Source organism: Cupressus sempervirens, chromosome 3, assembly GCF_028749045.1.
Source record: "Cupressus sempervirens isolate cs-2001-9-10 chromosome 3, ASM2874904v1, whole genome shotgun sequence".
NCBI classification, from domain to species: domain Eukaryota; kingdom Viridiplantae; phylum Streptophyta; class Pinopsida; order Cupressales; family Cupressaceae; genus Cupressus; species Cupressus sempervirens.
This window is the reverse complement of record NC_143120.1, coordinates 643,550,643-643,568,533: the sequence shown is the minus strand read 5'-3', so window position 1 is coordinate 643,568,533 and position 17,891 is coordinate 643,550,643. Positions and strand designations below refer to the sequence as shown.

At 35.8% G+C, this 17,891-nt stretch overlaps 1 protein-coding gene across 1 annotated transcript in view; it reads right to left on the bottom strand.

The window, feature by feature from the left end:
• The window catches only part of LOC149568332 (uncharacterized), a 56,055-nt gene extending 40,978 nt beyond the window's left edge, over positions 1 to 15,077 (bottom strand). The window contains exon 1 of the mRNA XM_089821291.1: positions 14,839 to 15,077. The gene's annotated coding sequence lies outside the window, so the exon portion shown is untranslated. The remainder of the gene's footprint in view (positions 1 to 14,838) is intronic.
• Between the last annotated feature and the right edge of the window lie 2,814 nt (positions 15,078 to 17,891).

Genomic DNA, 17,891 nt, shown 5'->3' with positions numbered 1-17,891 from the left:
TTGAGGATGGGCAAACTGTCATGACCCAATTTAAGATAGAATTTTAATATTAATTAGATAATGCGATTTTATTAAATAAATAATGATAATGAAATCATATATTAAAATTGATATTAAAATATATAAATAAGAAATTATAATAAAATTATAATAGAAATAACAAGATACATAATCTATCAAGTAAGATTTAAAATGATTAAATGATAATACTTTTACAATCAATGAACAAATAAATAAAATTAACTTCAAGAGAGAATATTGTAAAAAGTATGTTAGCTTTCTAAGAAGGATTTAATAGTATATATTAATAAACATAAAATAAATAAGTAAACAAATAATATAATATAGAATAATATATTTTTAGCTAAATCTAATGAAAAGTCAAGAGATATATAACAAAGAAATGTGTCTCTTTCAAATTAATATGTAAAAGAGTGGAGAGTTCATTTGAAATGGGAAAAGATGAGAAAAAGAGAGAAGTTGAAGAAGAATTTATAGAAGAGAAAAGGAATGTGAAGAAAATAAGGAAGTGAATTTTTGAAAAGACATTAATGATGAAAAAGATGTGACTTTTTGATAGGGTTGTAAGTATGAAGGGTTGTGAATTTTCGCATGGATTGTAATTATGAAGTGTTGTAACTTTTCAAATGGATTATGATTATAAAGAAGAACGTAAATACAATGAACTTTCTTCAAAAGGAGGAGAAGGAAATAAAGAATCTTATATGATTCTTAGATATATTATATCTATATGATATACATATTTATATATATGAAAATTGGTCATATATCAATAAGTATAACTATTGTATTATTAATATCACTTACAATAATGAGACTGTCATATCAATTATAATAGCAAAATCAGAAATATATATCCACATTTCAATCCTACTACTATTTGGTAAAGAAGGCGAAACTGAAGTGTTGCCAAGGAGGGGCGTGTATCAATTCCAAGCAATGGACCTTTGGCCCAAGATAAGGTAGATGTCAGCATTTTGTAGGCCTTTGTGATATGGACATAGGCCTGTAAAGTTTGAGGGAATCCATTGATAGTGGTATCTAGGCAACTTGGCTAACACCCACTACTTCTATCATGAGATGGAATAACTAATAAGGTTGGACATAAGAGTTAAAGATAAGTGTAGAAGTATGGTGTTACCAAGGAGGTACTTGTATAAATCCAAGCTAATGGATCATATCCCAATAGAGGGTAGGGATCAACGATTCATAAACCTTTGAGATGCAGACTTTACCTTGTACACATTGAGAGAGTCCATAACTGGTGTCTAGGCAACTTGGATAACATCTATACCATCCATCCATAAACCAAATAATAATATGATTGGGTAATTGAAATTATTGTTCTGAACATATTCTTAAGGCTTATATACATTATGATTGACTAAATAAGTATCAATCATAACCAACCCCAAAAAGGGGACATTACCGTGGTATCAAGGCATGATCCTACCATCTTGTATTGTAAAAGAGGATATAGGAAAATAATTCATATGAAAGACTAATGTGGAATGATAATGCGAGAGGTCCAATCATAGCCATGACAACAACCGAACAATTTGGACTACAAGACATGCATCTTACAAATTAGTAGATGAAATTATCTAATTGCTTGAGGACAAGCAAATTGAGGAAAGGTAGACTGTCATTTCCCCAATTTAAGATAGAATTTTAATAATAATTAGATAGTAAAATATTATTAAATGAATAATGATAATGAAGTCATATATTAAAATTAATATTAAAATATAAAAACAAGAAATAAAAATGTAATCATAATATAAATAATAGCATACATAATCTCTCGTCAATAAAATAATATCTAAAATAAGATTTAAAACAACTAAATAATGATAAATTTACAATCAATGAATAAATAAATAAAATTAACTTCAAGAGAGAATATTGTAGAAAGTATGTTAGCTTTCTAAACAGGATTTAATAATAAATGATATTAAACATAAAATAAATAATATAATATAGAATAACATTTTTTTACTAAATTTAATGAAAAGTCACGAGATATGTCTCTTTCAAATAAATATATAAAAGAGACGAAAGTTCATTTGAAATAGGGGAAGAAGAGAAAAAGAGAGGAGTTAAAGAAAGATTAATATAAGAGGAAAGGAATGTGAAGAAAATAAGGAAGTGAATTTTTCAAAAGACAATAATGATGAAAGGATGTGACTTTTTGATAGGTCATAATCTAAGTCTCAAGGTTCGAATTCGAATTCGCGTTTGTCAAGCATAAAATTCAGATGCAATTCGGCAAGGTTGAAAATTCGGAAGAAAAATTGACATTAAATTTCACTTGTATAAATTTATTTATTTTTAAAAACAAGTAATATATCCACAAAGTTGTCAAAATAGTTTGACATTACTAAATAATTAAACTAAATAACTCAATTTTCCTTTAAAATAAAACAATATTATTATAAATAACAGTATTATATAATACTATGTGACTCTGGATGGTAGGGTTTCAAGGATGTTCTCACACTACTTTGTTCTTTTTAATCATTTTAGGCACGGTATTAAGGTTTCCATTTCATTTTATCTCTTATCCTCGGGGAGAAAACTCTGGCTTACCCTCCTCTCCATGAGGGCTTAATGTAATGAGGCCCATAGAATTGTAGGGACTGAGTAAGAGATTATTGTGCGTACCAATCACCCTATTCTTTTTGAATTGGAAAGATACATCCGAGGATGGATTGATCAATCAGCAAGCAGCCCACCTAGTGTCGTGCTAGGGCGGATCATTGAATTGAATTTGGTCCCCAACCGAATAGTAGGCACTTATGAGCACATTAAAGCCCATTCCATTGGCGAATTCCCTGAGGTGAGAGAGACGGAGGATGTGGATGAGAGTGAGTCGGAGGAGTCTCGGGGCCTTTTCTAACCCTGAAGACAATGAAAGCTTGCACTCGGAGGAAGAGATGGTTCCAAAAGCTAAGGGAAAGGGTAAGGGTTTTGTCCACAAAACCCCTGTGAAATCTTCGAAGAAGAATGTATTAACTGGGAAAAAGCAGAAAAAGTAAATGGAGTCGGATGAGGATTTGTATGAAGAGGAGTCTATGGAAACTAATGAGGATGTTGGTTATAGCAAGAAAAAGCAAGGTAAGGGGGTGGATAAGAAGAGGAAGGCTATGTAGACAGCTCGGACCCTTGTGCCCAAGAAACAAGCTAAGATTGTCATTTCGTCAAATGAGTCTAAGGAAGATAGGGATGAAATGGACACAGATGTTCAGGAAGACAGTACCAGCAAGAGTGCCAAGTCGACCATGAGTAAAGGTGAGATGAAAGATGGGTGAAGTTCAGTTTCCCCACTAGATTTCATTAAAGATTGATGTGGGGATGATTCCACTCCAAAGGAGTAGGACATTGTTTTGATGCCCACACAGACTACAAATACCAAGTCGGCTGATGAGAACCCTACAACTTCAAGAGATAGGAAAATGGCATGGAAAACTATAAGTATGGATACGGTGAGGTTGGAGATTGCGAGGGAGAAGATAAACCTGAAGGTTGGAGAGGCTAAACCAGGTAAAGTGGAGATCCAAGCACTCATTGATCCTCCTTTGATCATTCTCAATGACAACAACGAGGAGGATATAGATTTACTGAACAATGTTAGGAACAGTCTTTTGGATAACTTCAAGTCCATCAAGTGGTTGTTTCATCAGGTCATTGACTTGAAGTATAGGATGGGGACCATGTAATGGAGAATCGATGGTGAAAAGATTAAGGATGTTGATGAGCGGGAGAAACCTCCTACGGGTTCTCTAATTGACATGGCTACTTTCTACAAGTTGGAGGCCCGGGTGCTAGAGCTGGACAATAAAGTGAATGGTATTGAGAGCACCCTCAAGAATATAGCGGATCAAAGATATAAAATCCTCAAAACCTCCAACGAGCATGTCAAAATCCTCATTAGTAAATTGGAAGATACTCTGAGGGAAAAAGCCATTGACACTGTTGTTGAAGACCAAGGAGTTGATGTTGATAACAAGGAAGGGATGAGGAGGAGGACCAAGGCCAACACTAGGAAAATGCATATTGGGGCCTCTTTACATATTAGCCAGATTAAAGAAGCAGTTGAGAAGATGGACCAGTTGGAGAAGCAGGCAGCTAAGCTGATCAAGAAAATGGGTTAAGTCCCATTTCTTGTCCCTCTTCCTTTTCCTTTGGTGTCTTTTTGTTTCTACGTTTTGTTAGTTTTGTTGTCCTTCTGTAGCTGGCTTTGTTCAGGTGTTGGCTCTATTTCTTTTTTATATAATGTATATCTGGACTTAATGTTATATCTTTAGTATCTTTTGTATAAGGTTTCAAGGCCCCTTTACAACCTGTTTTCCTAATCAAAAACAGTGTTATATTAGATATCATAAAATTTGGATGAAGTTCGTAAAGGGTAAAAATCACTGAAATTCAAACTTCATGGATGAAATTCGGCATATCATGTGACTTAGGTCATAATTACGAACGGTTGTGAATTTTCAAATGGATTGTAATTATGAAGGTTTGTCACTTTTCGAATGGATTATGATTATAAAGGACAACATGAATACAATGGGCTTTCTTCAAAAGAGGAAGAAATAAAGAATCTTATATGATTCTCAAATATATTATATCTATATGATATACATTGATGGGGAGCTTCTTCACTTATAGCCTTTTTTGCTCTTCCAAGGCTACTTCTTAGCCTTCTTAGGGTCCCTTCTCTAACCTTAACCTAGAGGACACTCTCCTAGTCCCCTTTCACCAAGAAACTCTCCAATCAATTCAAGTTTCACTCCTCTGACTCCAAACACCCTAACTATGCACCTTTTGGCTTAACAAACCAAAACTCCACCAAATGCCACCAATAGGTCAAAATCAAGTTTGGACCTTCCTCTTAAGGTTCTTGACACATTTCATACCAATCTGCATCATCTTGCTGAGTTTCACACACTCACAATCCAATATTGCTTTGTTTGTCCTTGTAGCCCTAAGAGCCCTTATTAGCCCTCCTAAAAACAAGGAACCTACAATAACTCACGAAATCCCTTAACAAGGCCCATTGGAGCCTTTTAGACTTTGTTTCCTATTGACTTGGGCTTGAAGATTTTCTAGAACTTAAGTCTCCATGGTGTCTGTATAGTACGATTCCAAAAAACCCCTATTTTGAGGGTTTCAAGGGCAATGACGGCAAATCAACTTACCAAATGGTTTAAACCTTGCATCAAGACTTTTCCTTTGGTTTGTGGACACCTAACACTTTCCTCCACCATTGCCCATTCAAGATTGGCATGTGCCAATCCACTGTTCATGCTAGAACCCACTTGCAAGCACCATTGCACCTTGCCAAGCTTCTACTAGCTTGCCTAGGGCTTGCTTGCAAAACTAGAAAACAACCTTTCCCAACCTCCAAAACTGATATTTACCTAATATACAGTGGCCATTACTTGATCCCTAAAGGCCATGGACTTTCAACTATGGGAAGTCAAGCTTTAGCCATGTTTGTGCTGATTGCTCAAAACTGGGCAGCAGGAATGTAAAAACTAAATAATTTTGTAAACCCAATAAAATGACAACTACTGATCAAAACAAACTTGCATAGAATCAATAAATGAACTCAAGCAACTATTCCATCAAGAACAATAGGCACACCAATCAAGAAAAACAAGAAATCCTTGCAAAACCCATTTTTCTATCAACAAATCCTTATTGTTTCATTAACTGTTCGTACATGTGATTCAACAAACCCCTCCAAATGAGTTGGATCATGCTTATATAGCCTTCAACTAACTACTTGGACCCTTGGATTGAGTTACAAACACCCATCTTGTCTTTTCCTAAAAAAGTGCAAAAATTCCATTGCAACTTTTGCAAAAATGTCAATGAGCAATTTGACAACTTTTTGCAATATGGCTTCTTGGCCTTCCAACCTGATCCAGTTTGACTTCAAACCACCTAAAATGTTCTACGAACACCTAAAGACCTTTCCAAATCATTTCTTGCCCCATTTTAAGGTATTTTTCCATATTGTGCTCTTTAGCACAATTTGAGCATTTTTAGGCTTAATAGGACCTAAATTGCTAACAACATGACTCAACCCTAACTCCTTTCTTAATCACACCTCCTAAACCTACCTTGGGACTTTACACTTAGTTCTTATTCCCTAAATGGTTGGCTAGACCATTTACAAGCCAAAATTATCTTAGGGTTTTGCCTTACCCCAAGGTGCTCCTACATCACATATATATATGAATAGTGATCATAGATCAATAAGTACAACTATTGCATTATTAATATCATTTACAATGATGAGATTGTAATATCAATTATAATAGCAAAATCAGAAATATATCCAAATTTCAATCCTAGTACTATTTGGCTAAGAAGGGAAGAATGAAACGTTGCCAAGGATGGGCTTGCATAAATTCCAAGCAATGGATCTTTGTCCCAAGACAAGGCAGGGATTAGCATTCTATAGGCCTTCATGATATGGAGTTGGACCTGTAAACTTCAAGGGAATCCATTGATAGTGGTATATAGGCAACTTAGTTAATGCCCACTACTTCTATCATTAGTTGGATAACTAATAATGTTGGACATAACTGTTAAAGATAACTTTAGTAGCATGGTGTTACCAAGGAAGGGCTTGTATAAATCCAAGCTAGTGGATCATATTCCATTAGAGGGTAGGGGCCAGCGATCCGTAAACCTTTGAGATGCAGACTTGGACCTTTGAACTTTGAAGGAGTCCATAATTGGTGTCTAGGCAACTTGGATAATATCTATACTATGCATCCATAAGCCAAATACTAATATGATTGGGTAATTGGAACTATTGATATGGACATATTCTTAATTTACATACATTACAATTGACTAAATAAGTATCAATCATGAACAAACCCAAAAGAGGACATTACAATTACCTAGACAGAGATGAGCTTAAAAGGAATAACGTATGCTTCAAATGTCAAGAGCCATGGGAAAAAGGGCACAACTGTCGTAAGATAGGGTTAGACATAAAGATATCATGCTATAGATGCAAGGAAAGATGGGAACTTGGCCATAAATGTAAAAGCCAAGCCCACCAATTAGAAGCACTTCTAAGGAAGAGAGTAAAGAAAATCCTAGCAAGAAGGCTAAGTATGATGATATCGAAGAACAAGCAACTTTGGCCACTATCACTCAAACTGCCAAACACCATCCCTTCCGCATAAAAGGCGCCCTTAAGGGACCAAAAGTCATCACCTTGGTAGATAGTGGAGTTTCTCATGATTTCAAAGATAGGAAATTGGTGACAAAAACAATATTGGAGACTAAAGATTTCAAAGGCTTTACAGCAGCAACTGTGATAGAAGCCATGGTCAAATGCACAAAGATAGTTCCCCAATTAGAAGTGTGTTTGGGGAAGCACCCCATTAAGGAAGACTTTTATGTGGTACCATTAGATGTTGACAAGATATTAGGCACTCCTTGGATATATTATTTAGGATGCTTTATGCTCGATCTACCAAACTTAACAATCTATTTACAGCATGAAGGGCAAGAAGTGACATTAAAAGGGACCCAAAATATTCCCTAAGGTAGTTGCTTGCAAGAGGATGGAAAGAAGTTTTAGGAAATGTCAAGGGGAGTGGGCAGCATAGTGCATGATCCTTGAAAAGTCTGCCCCACAAAGAAGACCATTCACATTGATAAAAGACCTATCCTAAAAAGGCATAAAAAGTCTTTGATGACATACCCCCAAGGTTACCCTGCAAAAGGGGATTTGAACACATCATACAGTTGGGAAACGGAGCACAACTTGTAATTACCACTCCATATAGGCAACTGCAAAACTTTGAAGACGAGATAGGAAAAATTATAAATGAATTGCTGAAGTTGGGCCACATTCAACAGAGTTCCAACCCTTTTGTATCATCGGTTGTACTAGTTAAAAAGAAGGGTGGGACAATGAGAATGTGTATAGAGTATAGAGCCTTGAATAGAAAGATTATCAAGAATCAATATCTTATCCCTAACACGGACAAACTCATTGATGAGCTCCATGGAGCCAAGTATTTCTCAACAATCGACTTAAGGTCACAGTATGACCAAACAAGAATGAGGGAGGAAGATATCCCAAAAACAACATTCAAATGCCACTATGGACATTCAAGTTTCTAGTCTTATCCATTAGTATAACAAATGACCCCACCACATTTTAGTCCTGTATGAATCACAACTTTAGGAAGCAACTCACAAATTTTTTGTTAATATTCTTTGATAACTGTAGACACAAAAGTCTGCACCCTTGCTTGAGGTATGACCCTCAAGCGACCTTGTGTAACATGGAAACAGCCTCTAAATATGGGACTTGCGCTCTGAGGCTAAATCTTCGGAGAAGGCCAGCTTCCTCACTATCAAAGTGCACCTAAACTACTACTTGAGAGAAAAAGGGAGAAGGAGAACAGAAATTAAAATGTTGAAAGGGAAAGGTGATGCAATAAGATAGAACGTGGTTACCACTCTACCCATAACTACATGAAACATCAACGAAACACTCCAATATACATAACTCCCCAACCCTAATTACCCCTCACAACTCATATGCAGATCAGGAACTAGATAAAATGCTACAAGGAAGAAGCTTCACAGGATAGCATTAACAATAAGCAAAGTAGATACAACATATAACTTGAAAAAAAAAGAAGCTACACTAACAAAAGGCAAGAAGGCATGCACAACATTAATGGTGGAAGAAGGTAAGAAATAGAGCTATTTCATTAATGGAAGGCAAGAGTTGCAGAGCATAATGCTACTACAAAATACAAACAGAGAAGAACCCCTAAGAAATATTTACAACTGCTTTTTAAAGAGTTCAGGCATAACTCTGATTTAACTATGGAGTTCAAAGCCCAACCAAGGTGGAGTTGAGTTGCAGAGGAGAGCAATAACTGAGAATCAGAAGAAAATTTTATCAAGGAGTGCAACTGGATGCTGGAAGTGACAGGCAGGGTAAAAAGAATGCATCCAGCTGTAAAAGGGATCAAATCACCAAAGATTTGATCATTACATGCATTAAAGAGGCATGGAGGGCATTGGCGTCGTGGAAACCAGGCCCAAGAAGTCGTTGGGCATTGAAGAACAAGCCCTGTTAACGTGCCATGGCCGCAAGAAGTCGGTCTGCCAACAAAATGCAGGGTTGACCATGAGGGGGAATCTGATTTCCCTGAAATTGAATGCTGGTCATCGATGAAGGTCCTCTCTTTGAAAGGGACAGTCGAGATGCCGCAGGAAATCTCCCAACAAAAGATTAAGTTGCCATTGTCAATACAGATCTTCCCCTCGAGATGGACGGCCAAGATGCGAGAGAATCTCCCTTAACGAGAGATTAAAACATAGTCGTCGATCAAGATGATCTTTATTTCCAACAAACGGCTGAGATGTAGTGAGGAGACTCTGAGATGAGCCAGATACAACAGTTGTCACACAATTTCGGGCTTCAGAGCCTTCTGGAGACTCCGTAGCATGAAGAAACACCGAAATGGCGACACGTGGTAGCGTGACACAATTCCAAGTTGAAATAGCGACATGCGGCAGCATCTCCTACCTTGCCATTTGACAGAATGGACGACGATCTTATAATCCTCCGTTGAATCTCCGCTGTCGATCTACACAATGCATGTTGTGTTAAAAACAAGCGCAAAAGATGGGATCCTCTACCAAGAATAAACCGAGTTCACTCGATCAACGAAGAAACTGAGCTAACACAAAATATTAGCCGCCAACCTTAGTGGGTTAACCCAAAACAAGAACCCAGCCCATTGAAAGATCACTTTGATCAGATATCTGTGATGGGCTGAATGGAGGCAAAAATAGCCAACAATAACATCCTCGTATATGGTAAAACATGATCATCTCAAGCATATTGACGAAGTAATGGAAATTCTTAAGCAAGGATCACTTTATGGTGAAGATTTAAAGTGTGAATTTGGAATTATAGGAAATTCTATACTTAAGCCACAAGATCAGTGAACGAGCTATGAGCGTTGATGAAAAGAAAACTAAGGCTATTAAGGAATGGCCTAAACCCAAAACCTTTAACTCAGTCAAGAGGATTTGTGGGACCATGCAATTATTACAAAAGGTGTGTGAAGGGACTCTAGAAAATGACAGCTCCCTTACAAACTTAACCAAAAAGAGAGTTATTGGATGGAATGAACAAGCTCAACGAGCCTTTGAGAACATCAAAAAGGCCATCTGTTCATGTCCTATTCTGGCCATCCCTAACTTCTCTCTTCCATTTGATTCTCTCTTCCATTTGAACTGCAATGTGATGCATCTAGAGAAGGCATTGGTGCAGACCTCATGCAGAACAGGGACCCAATTGCTTTTGAAAGTAGAAAACACAATGCTAAGGAAAGGTCTTACTCTATCTATGCTAAAGAAATGTTGGCGATTATGCATGATACTTGTTAAGACAGATCACAATAGTTTGCAGTTCTTTTTAAAACAAAGGGATCTTGATGATCGTCAACAAAGCTGGGTGAGCAAATTGCAGGCTTTTAACTTTGATATAGAATATGTAAAAGGAAAGAATAATATAGTAGTTTATGTATTGTCCAAAAGGTCCTACTTGTATGTCATAACCAATATTACAGCAGACTGTCACTAATGAAGAAAATAGTCGTTTATGAACAAGAACATAAATATCGATACTCAATAAAGATACTCACTGACCTGGAAGCCTGCGATTCAAAATACTTGTCAAATGGATCAACAAGAGTATCAACCATAATTAATTAATAAAATTAATGTTAAAGCAATGTCTTGGTAGGACAGCAATTATAATCCACATCCATTATATCATGAAGAGGCACATTAGAAAACAATTTCAATTAGTACACAATGGTCGATGTCACATGACAATTAAGTTATCAGGAAGCATGATAATATTGCTCTGATTATGCAACAACTAGTATTGATAATGAAATTATACAATTTAAGAAGACACTTGGGTCATGTCTTTTACACATGACTCCTCATCCCAAGCATAGGTTATAAGAAGACACTCCATCATCAATTCGGGCATTGGAAGAATTGGGTAAACAAATTATAAACTACATCTAGCTATCATCAAAGGACTGAAGATTATTAAATAATAAAGATTTAAGGATATATTCAGTTCGGACTGATAGTCTGAGACGTGGTGTCAGCAAGGATTGGTGCATTAAAACTATCAACTGTTATAGTAGCCTGGTATGTTCAGTATTCTAATATTTAGGAAGTATAGTTACAAATAAATAAGGAATATACGGTATATCAAGAAAAGATTAATGGTTGAAATATATAAATATGTATGTCCGTGATTGAATCCTGCTACTACTCAATACCTGAAGAGGAAGGGACTGACGTGTTTCCAAGGAGGGGCAGTCTAAACCCAGCGAATACATTGATTCCCAAGATAGGGTAGGGATCAACATCCCTTAAACCTTGAGGGTATAGTCCTAGGATAGGATAAGGGCTTGGACCGGTAAACTTTGAGGGAGCCTATTGTGCCTCATCTCTAAGCGCTTTAGTTACATCCATATCTTCTTCCCTATCAAACTTAAGTGGTAGTAAGATCAGCATTGACATTTAAGAATTAAAATTAGTAAAAGAAGCCAAATTACTTAATATGTTTGACAAATGAACAATTTTTCCTCACCTTGAATCATGGAATTACATAGATCTGAATCATTATATCTTTGTCAACTCAGCTTGGGATAATTCTGGTTATAACAGGCATGAACCTTGTAGGGGGCATTACAGACATAGAATGGATGATAAAGGGTGGAAGTAGATAATAACAGCATGGAGAATGGGACAGTTCCCACTGAGGAATGGTGTGCAAGGTATTAATATGGAGAACGAACAGTCTAATGAAACATCACAAGGTGTTTGCTGTGGCATGTAATAAAGATATAATGAAGACAACAAGGAAAGCATAAGCATTCCTTTTGACGGATGATGATGACAAGAGGCCACAAAGATATTTGTTGAAGATTGTGAAGACATGCAGGACAGAAGTATGGTTATATGCACAGTGGGCAACAGAATGCATCAGCACCATTTCAAAGTTTCAAACTATGAAATGGGCAGCAAGGTATGAATTAAGAATGCTATGACATTGATTTACAATGACAGAAGTATATATTTGAGACAACAGTAATGAGAACCTACAGAGATAGAAGAAGAGTGATAATGAGCATGGAACAGTCATACTGGGATAACCATCTTGTGAAAGAGGCAGTCAGAGAATGCTAAGGAAATGACAACGTATGGGGGTATTTCAAGCTTTAAAGGCTTTGACAAGACTCCACATATGATGTAAGTGCAGTGAGAAATAGGACAGAAAGAACAAAGAGGAGAGTCGAATGTCATGAAAAGGGTGTAAAGGCAGTCCATGCATGAAATAGTCACAGTCTAGCAATAATTGGTGACAAGTCTAAAAGGGCAGATTATCATGGAGTAAAAAGGCAGAGAAGCCAAGAAGGGAAATTTTGGAATAGGTTATGACCATTCATCAAAGCATAATGAAATGGAATTTCATCAGATATTGTAGTTATAAAGTATAAATACCTTGATAAACATGATGCATGGTGATACCATGAAAAGTAGAAACAAATGAGAGAGGTTAGGTACAAGGAAATGGCAATTGTTTTTTTTAACGAAAACATAAGGATAAAGCCAAAGATGAATCACAATGACACAGTATACCTAATGACAATGAGTTAAATGATGAATGGATAATGGAATATGAATATAACAAACTCTTACTAATGGTGGAATGTGCCATTTTCTTATCCTTAAAAATATCCCACGTCCCTAGAAGGTAATTGTCATTTCAATGTTGTTTTTCACATGTTCTAAAAGCGTGGAACTGAGGCTCAAAGCAGGTTGAAAGATTTGAAAGACAATTATGAGGCAGTTGTAGCAATTTGAACAACAAATAATGACATATGGGACACCTGGGAGGCATATGCCAGGCATCCAAGGGATTCCAAAGAAAGTATGCAAGTTGAGACCAAGTCAACACTTCCCTCATCTAACACCACCCAAGGAGATTTCAAGAAATCAAAACAACAGAAGCTTCTTTCCGGAACAAAGATGGAATGCAACCAGGTCAATTGAAGTCATTAATGACCCTAACCATGCCCTATTATCGCTCATATTTGTTGAGGTTGAAGATATAGTACAGCTAGGGAGGCTTTTTTGGGAGTTCTTGCTGGTTTTTGGCCAAGACTGTAACCTGTAATAAGGTTCTTTTGATCTGATTATGCAAAGAGACTCAATTTTTCAGATTGTGCACTGCTGCAAACCTTGTGGCTGCTTCAATGTGTGCATTATATTGATTGATGAGTGTTTCTGTGAAGTCCTTTGTATTTTAAAAATTAAATTCCTTTAATATTTGTCTCTTTGGTGCCTTTAGGTAGTAAAATATACTTTTGCAGATTGTAAGTTGTGATGACTTTGTTATGGTGTAAGTTGTGAAACTGTAGGTTTCCCTCTAAAGACTAAAAACTGTTTTGAACTCAAACCTTCTTGCAAATCCCTGATGCATTGGTGAGTGAACACATTGAAGTTGTGTAAAACAATTTTGTCTAAAGAAGCAGCAGTATGGGTATGAATTCATTTTGGTGCATTGCCCCATGGTGTAGTTTTTATTTTCAAAGTTATTTCTATTCCCTTTTCCCAGAGAGCAAAAGTTCCAGTGAGGTACTGAAGGGAACTGGCCCTCTCTGAAGGTTGACCTCTACTATCAAAGCCCACACTTTGCGAGTTAATCCAATGTTTCATTGCATGGTTGAACCAGGTTCAACAAGGGTGCATGTTCTAGTGACAACAGTGAGATGATAGGTCAAAAATTAGGAAAACATAAATTTCTACGATGATCCCTGGGTCCTCCCTCATCCCCCAGCTAAGATAGCAGACTTAGCATGATTCTCCAGCTTAAACAGGTCACTGGCAACATTGTGCAACCCAGGTCATTTCCCACATTAAACAGATCAATGGAAACAGCATACATAACTACTTTAACAAGGTTCCTGACAGGGTACCAGATAGGATGTGAAAAATTCTGCCGTTACCGAATATGCCTCAACTCGTTCCCGGAAAAATGAAGTAAATGGAGTTCTGTCTTCTACCACATTTCCCATTTTAATGACAAAGATAATGTTTTATGTGGATTACTAAAATAGGAGTATAATGTCATCTTTGGATATAAATAGCTCAATTGACACATGGGGCAGGTACATAAGCCAAAAGCAAATGCAAATCTTGCGGTTGGCTGCCCATCCAAATATATTTAACCGAAAGGATAACAGGGAGCTCTCAATGTGTACACTATGGTATACATGTACGCTGTGAAATTTCTAAATATGTGATGCCCCCTACATGAAAAATTATCTGTGCAGACCATCCTACCAGGAAAAAAAATTGCTTGAAGAAACAGTAAAATTCTCACCAACCAGCCTGCAAGCAGACAACTACTAACAAGCAAAGGTATATCCTTTATGAAAGCATAGCTGCTAACATAAATACAAAAATGGAAAGGCGTATTTGCAGTAAACCAAGTATGATAATTACCTTTTGTTCTCATTTAAACTGAGACAAGCCCAAATTCGGATTATGTTGTTTTCCGGTAAATTAGACCCAGAAATTAAGATGATTTTTTAAAAAAATATCGAACCATCGGCATCAACAAGTCTTTCAGGGTATGAAGATAAAGAGAAAGCTTGAATAGGCACAGATTTTACAGGCTAACAACTGAATTCTTCTAATGTAACGGAAATATCATACCTTCCAAAACCCGGGAGATTGCTGCGAGCGAAGCGCAGATCCGCAACGAAATTGAAACGAATTTTGAACAATCGTCGTACAGATTGCGGCGGTAATGAGATTGAAACGAATTTTGAACAATCGTCGTACAGATTGCGGCGGTAATGAGATTGAAACGAATTTTGAACATTCATCGTACAGATTGCGGCGGTAACAAGGTTGAGACGAATTTCCACTCTCCAAGGGCCTGTTTGGCGAGCGGAGTAGGAATATGTATTTGGAATACTTATTCCAAAATTTTTGAATTCCTTAGTTTGGATGCACCAAAACGGAATTGGAATACAAAGTAAAATAGGAATACGTATTTCAATTTTGGCCTAAAAATGGAGTTTTACAATTCCACCCAAATAGGTGTTATTAGAATACATATTCTTATTCTACTTTTTTTTATTTTAAAAAACATAAATTTTGAGGTCCGCGAATTTTCATCAAATATTGGCTGAACTAAACGAAGAATAGGGATACGTAGCCCCATTTTCTATTCCAAAGTACGTATTCCAGAGTACGTATTACTATTCCGCTCGCCAAACGGGCCCCAAAGATTTTCCTGTGTCATTCACTTCTAAATCTATTTCAAACCTTCGTCATATACCAAAAACATGGCTTCCTTTGGGGAGGTCATTAGTTCAAACATGGCATTCTCAATAAATAAATAAAATAATAAATTTATATTTTAAAAATATGAAAAGATTTTCGGAATATATTAAATCAGTAAAATTACAATTGTCTTGTTAAAAATATGAAAATGTCAACACGTTGGACATGTTAAATGTATTACTAACACTTGCGTCATAAGAGGTGCAAGAGAATAACTGACAGACAATTTTGTACATGTTTTAACTTAACTACCTATATGTCTAACTATGTAAAATTAAACAGATTATTCAAGTATTCCTATTATGTGTATCATTTGCCTCAATCAAAGAGATTTCTTAGCTCTTGTAGTCATGGCATGAAGAATAGAGTTGTCCAATAGATAGGTTACTCGGACAAAATTCTTGTTATGGAAGATGGACCCAACAACTTAAGAAATAAGAAAATGAAAGGTATCTCAATCTACTCAACTAGTAAAAATTCTAGGGAAAACCAACATGCAAAATCTTGCTTCTCAAATTTATAGGGAGCATCAAGTCCATTCGCCTTCATTGTCATATTGAAGGTTGTCTCTAAGACAAAGTCTTCTTGTCTCCATTGTCATTTGTCATTGTTGTATTGAGGCAAGTGTGATTTTCTTTTTAAAGCTTCAATGCTCTTCACTTTGTTTATAAGAAGTCTGATGATTGGAAGTGACAAACTGTTGGGTTAAAAAAGTTGATTTAGAGCATAACTTCAAGCGATATCCAATCTTGAACATAGAACTCCCCTTCATCCCAAAGGAGGTATGAAAAGTATTTTGATGATCGACTACCAGAATCTCTCTACATGATTGCAAACCTGCAAATGTAATAAGAAGGGAAAATTAGAGGGACACTATTTAAAGGCTCTCATTTGCAGGAAAAATTATTATTATCGAAGTTAGCTCAAATAAACAAAGTGTCTAGATCACAATATACTTTTGATAGCAATCATAGAGATGCTAATGAAACATTTTGCATACCAAGCCATTAAATCTTGATCAAAATGTTTGAAAAGGAAAGAAAGTAAAGGTTAATAAACCAAAAAAAAAAAATCATGTAATAATTACTTACTAAAACTGAATTTGAAACAATTGCAAAATTCTTTAGAGGACTAATTTGAACCTAAATTCATACCACACAGTAAAACAAAAAAATATTACAATCCAAAACATGTGTAGATATTACCAAGTGACAAGTTGTATAGAACAAAATATCTTGCATCTATTCAAAGGGCTTTGAAACACAAACTCACAAATCCTTAATATCAGTTCTTGTAGGAGTTGTTCAATTTTAGCAATAATCAATATATTGAATAGACAATTAATACTTAACACTATACAAAATAGACAACTACCAGAATATTGACAATTAAAAATACAATTTAAATTTCATTCATATGAATGTCAAATACCTTTCAACATGTGAGCCTTCTCAAATTTGTGCTTATTTGAAAAATCTGACCCTATATTTATAAGCACAAGTTCAAAACATGATAAAATTTATGCATAGTTTTTAGAAAAAGTTAAAATAATATAACAAAATAGATGATTTTATGTTTTATTTGTTATTTTAGAGATTTATGAGTCAATTTGTTATTTGTTCTAATTTTTGTATTTATATTTAATAAAATAGATAATTTATATTCATTACTTTAATTATTGACAAAATATATTTAAAAAATTAGTTGTATTGCCAGAATTAGAATGTAAAATATACGTTTTCAATTAATACAAATATGTGTTATTTCATACAAATCTATATTTTTTTATTGGTAATAAGTTTTTTCTATTAATTTTAAAAACATTACATCGAGTGCAAATCCAAATAACATCTACCCCTACCTCTCTACCTCCCCACAATCCTTTCTCCCCCATACTTGCTTATCCTCCTTATAAGCCAATCACTTATGCTAACTATTAACTATTAAAGTTGTAAAGTCTATACATTTTACAATGATGCATAATCAAAAAACCTTATGAGCTTTTATATTTTCACAAAATCAAGCTTAGTCGCTTTGTTGTTCGTGGCTTCTTCCTTTCTCCGCACTTTCACTAAATAGTGTCAAAAAACCAAAATCTTCCACGTCTCACTCCTCCATTCCAAAGCCCCAAAAAAATTGTTTTCATCTATCACCTAGCCATCAGGCTCAATCACCGCCCGAGCCAGACCAGGACCCAACACTGCTTCTTTGACAATGAGGGACATTTCTCCAGGGTCCTAAGCTAGCTATATTTTTTGCATGTTCCACTCTCCCCGATTCTCTTGCAACCCTCAACCATGCTTCCTCATCTTTATGAAACAGTAATGGTTTATCCACTTGTGTTTTCCAATGCAAGAAGGGCACATATCCATAATGGCGAGCATCATCTTCATCTTAAAGCACTCACTTATGTCTTT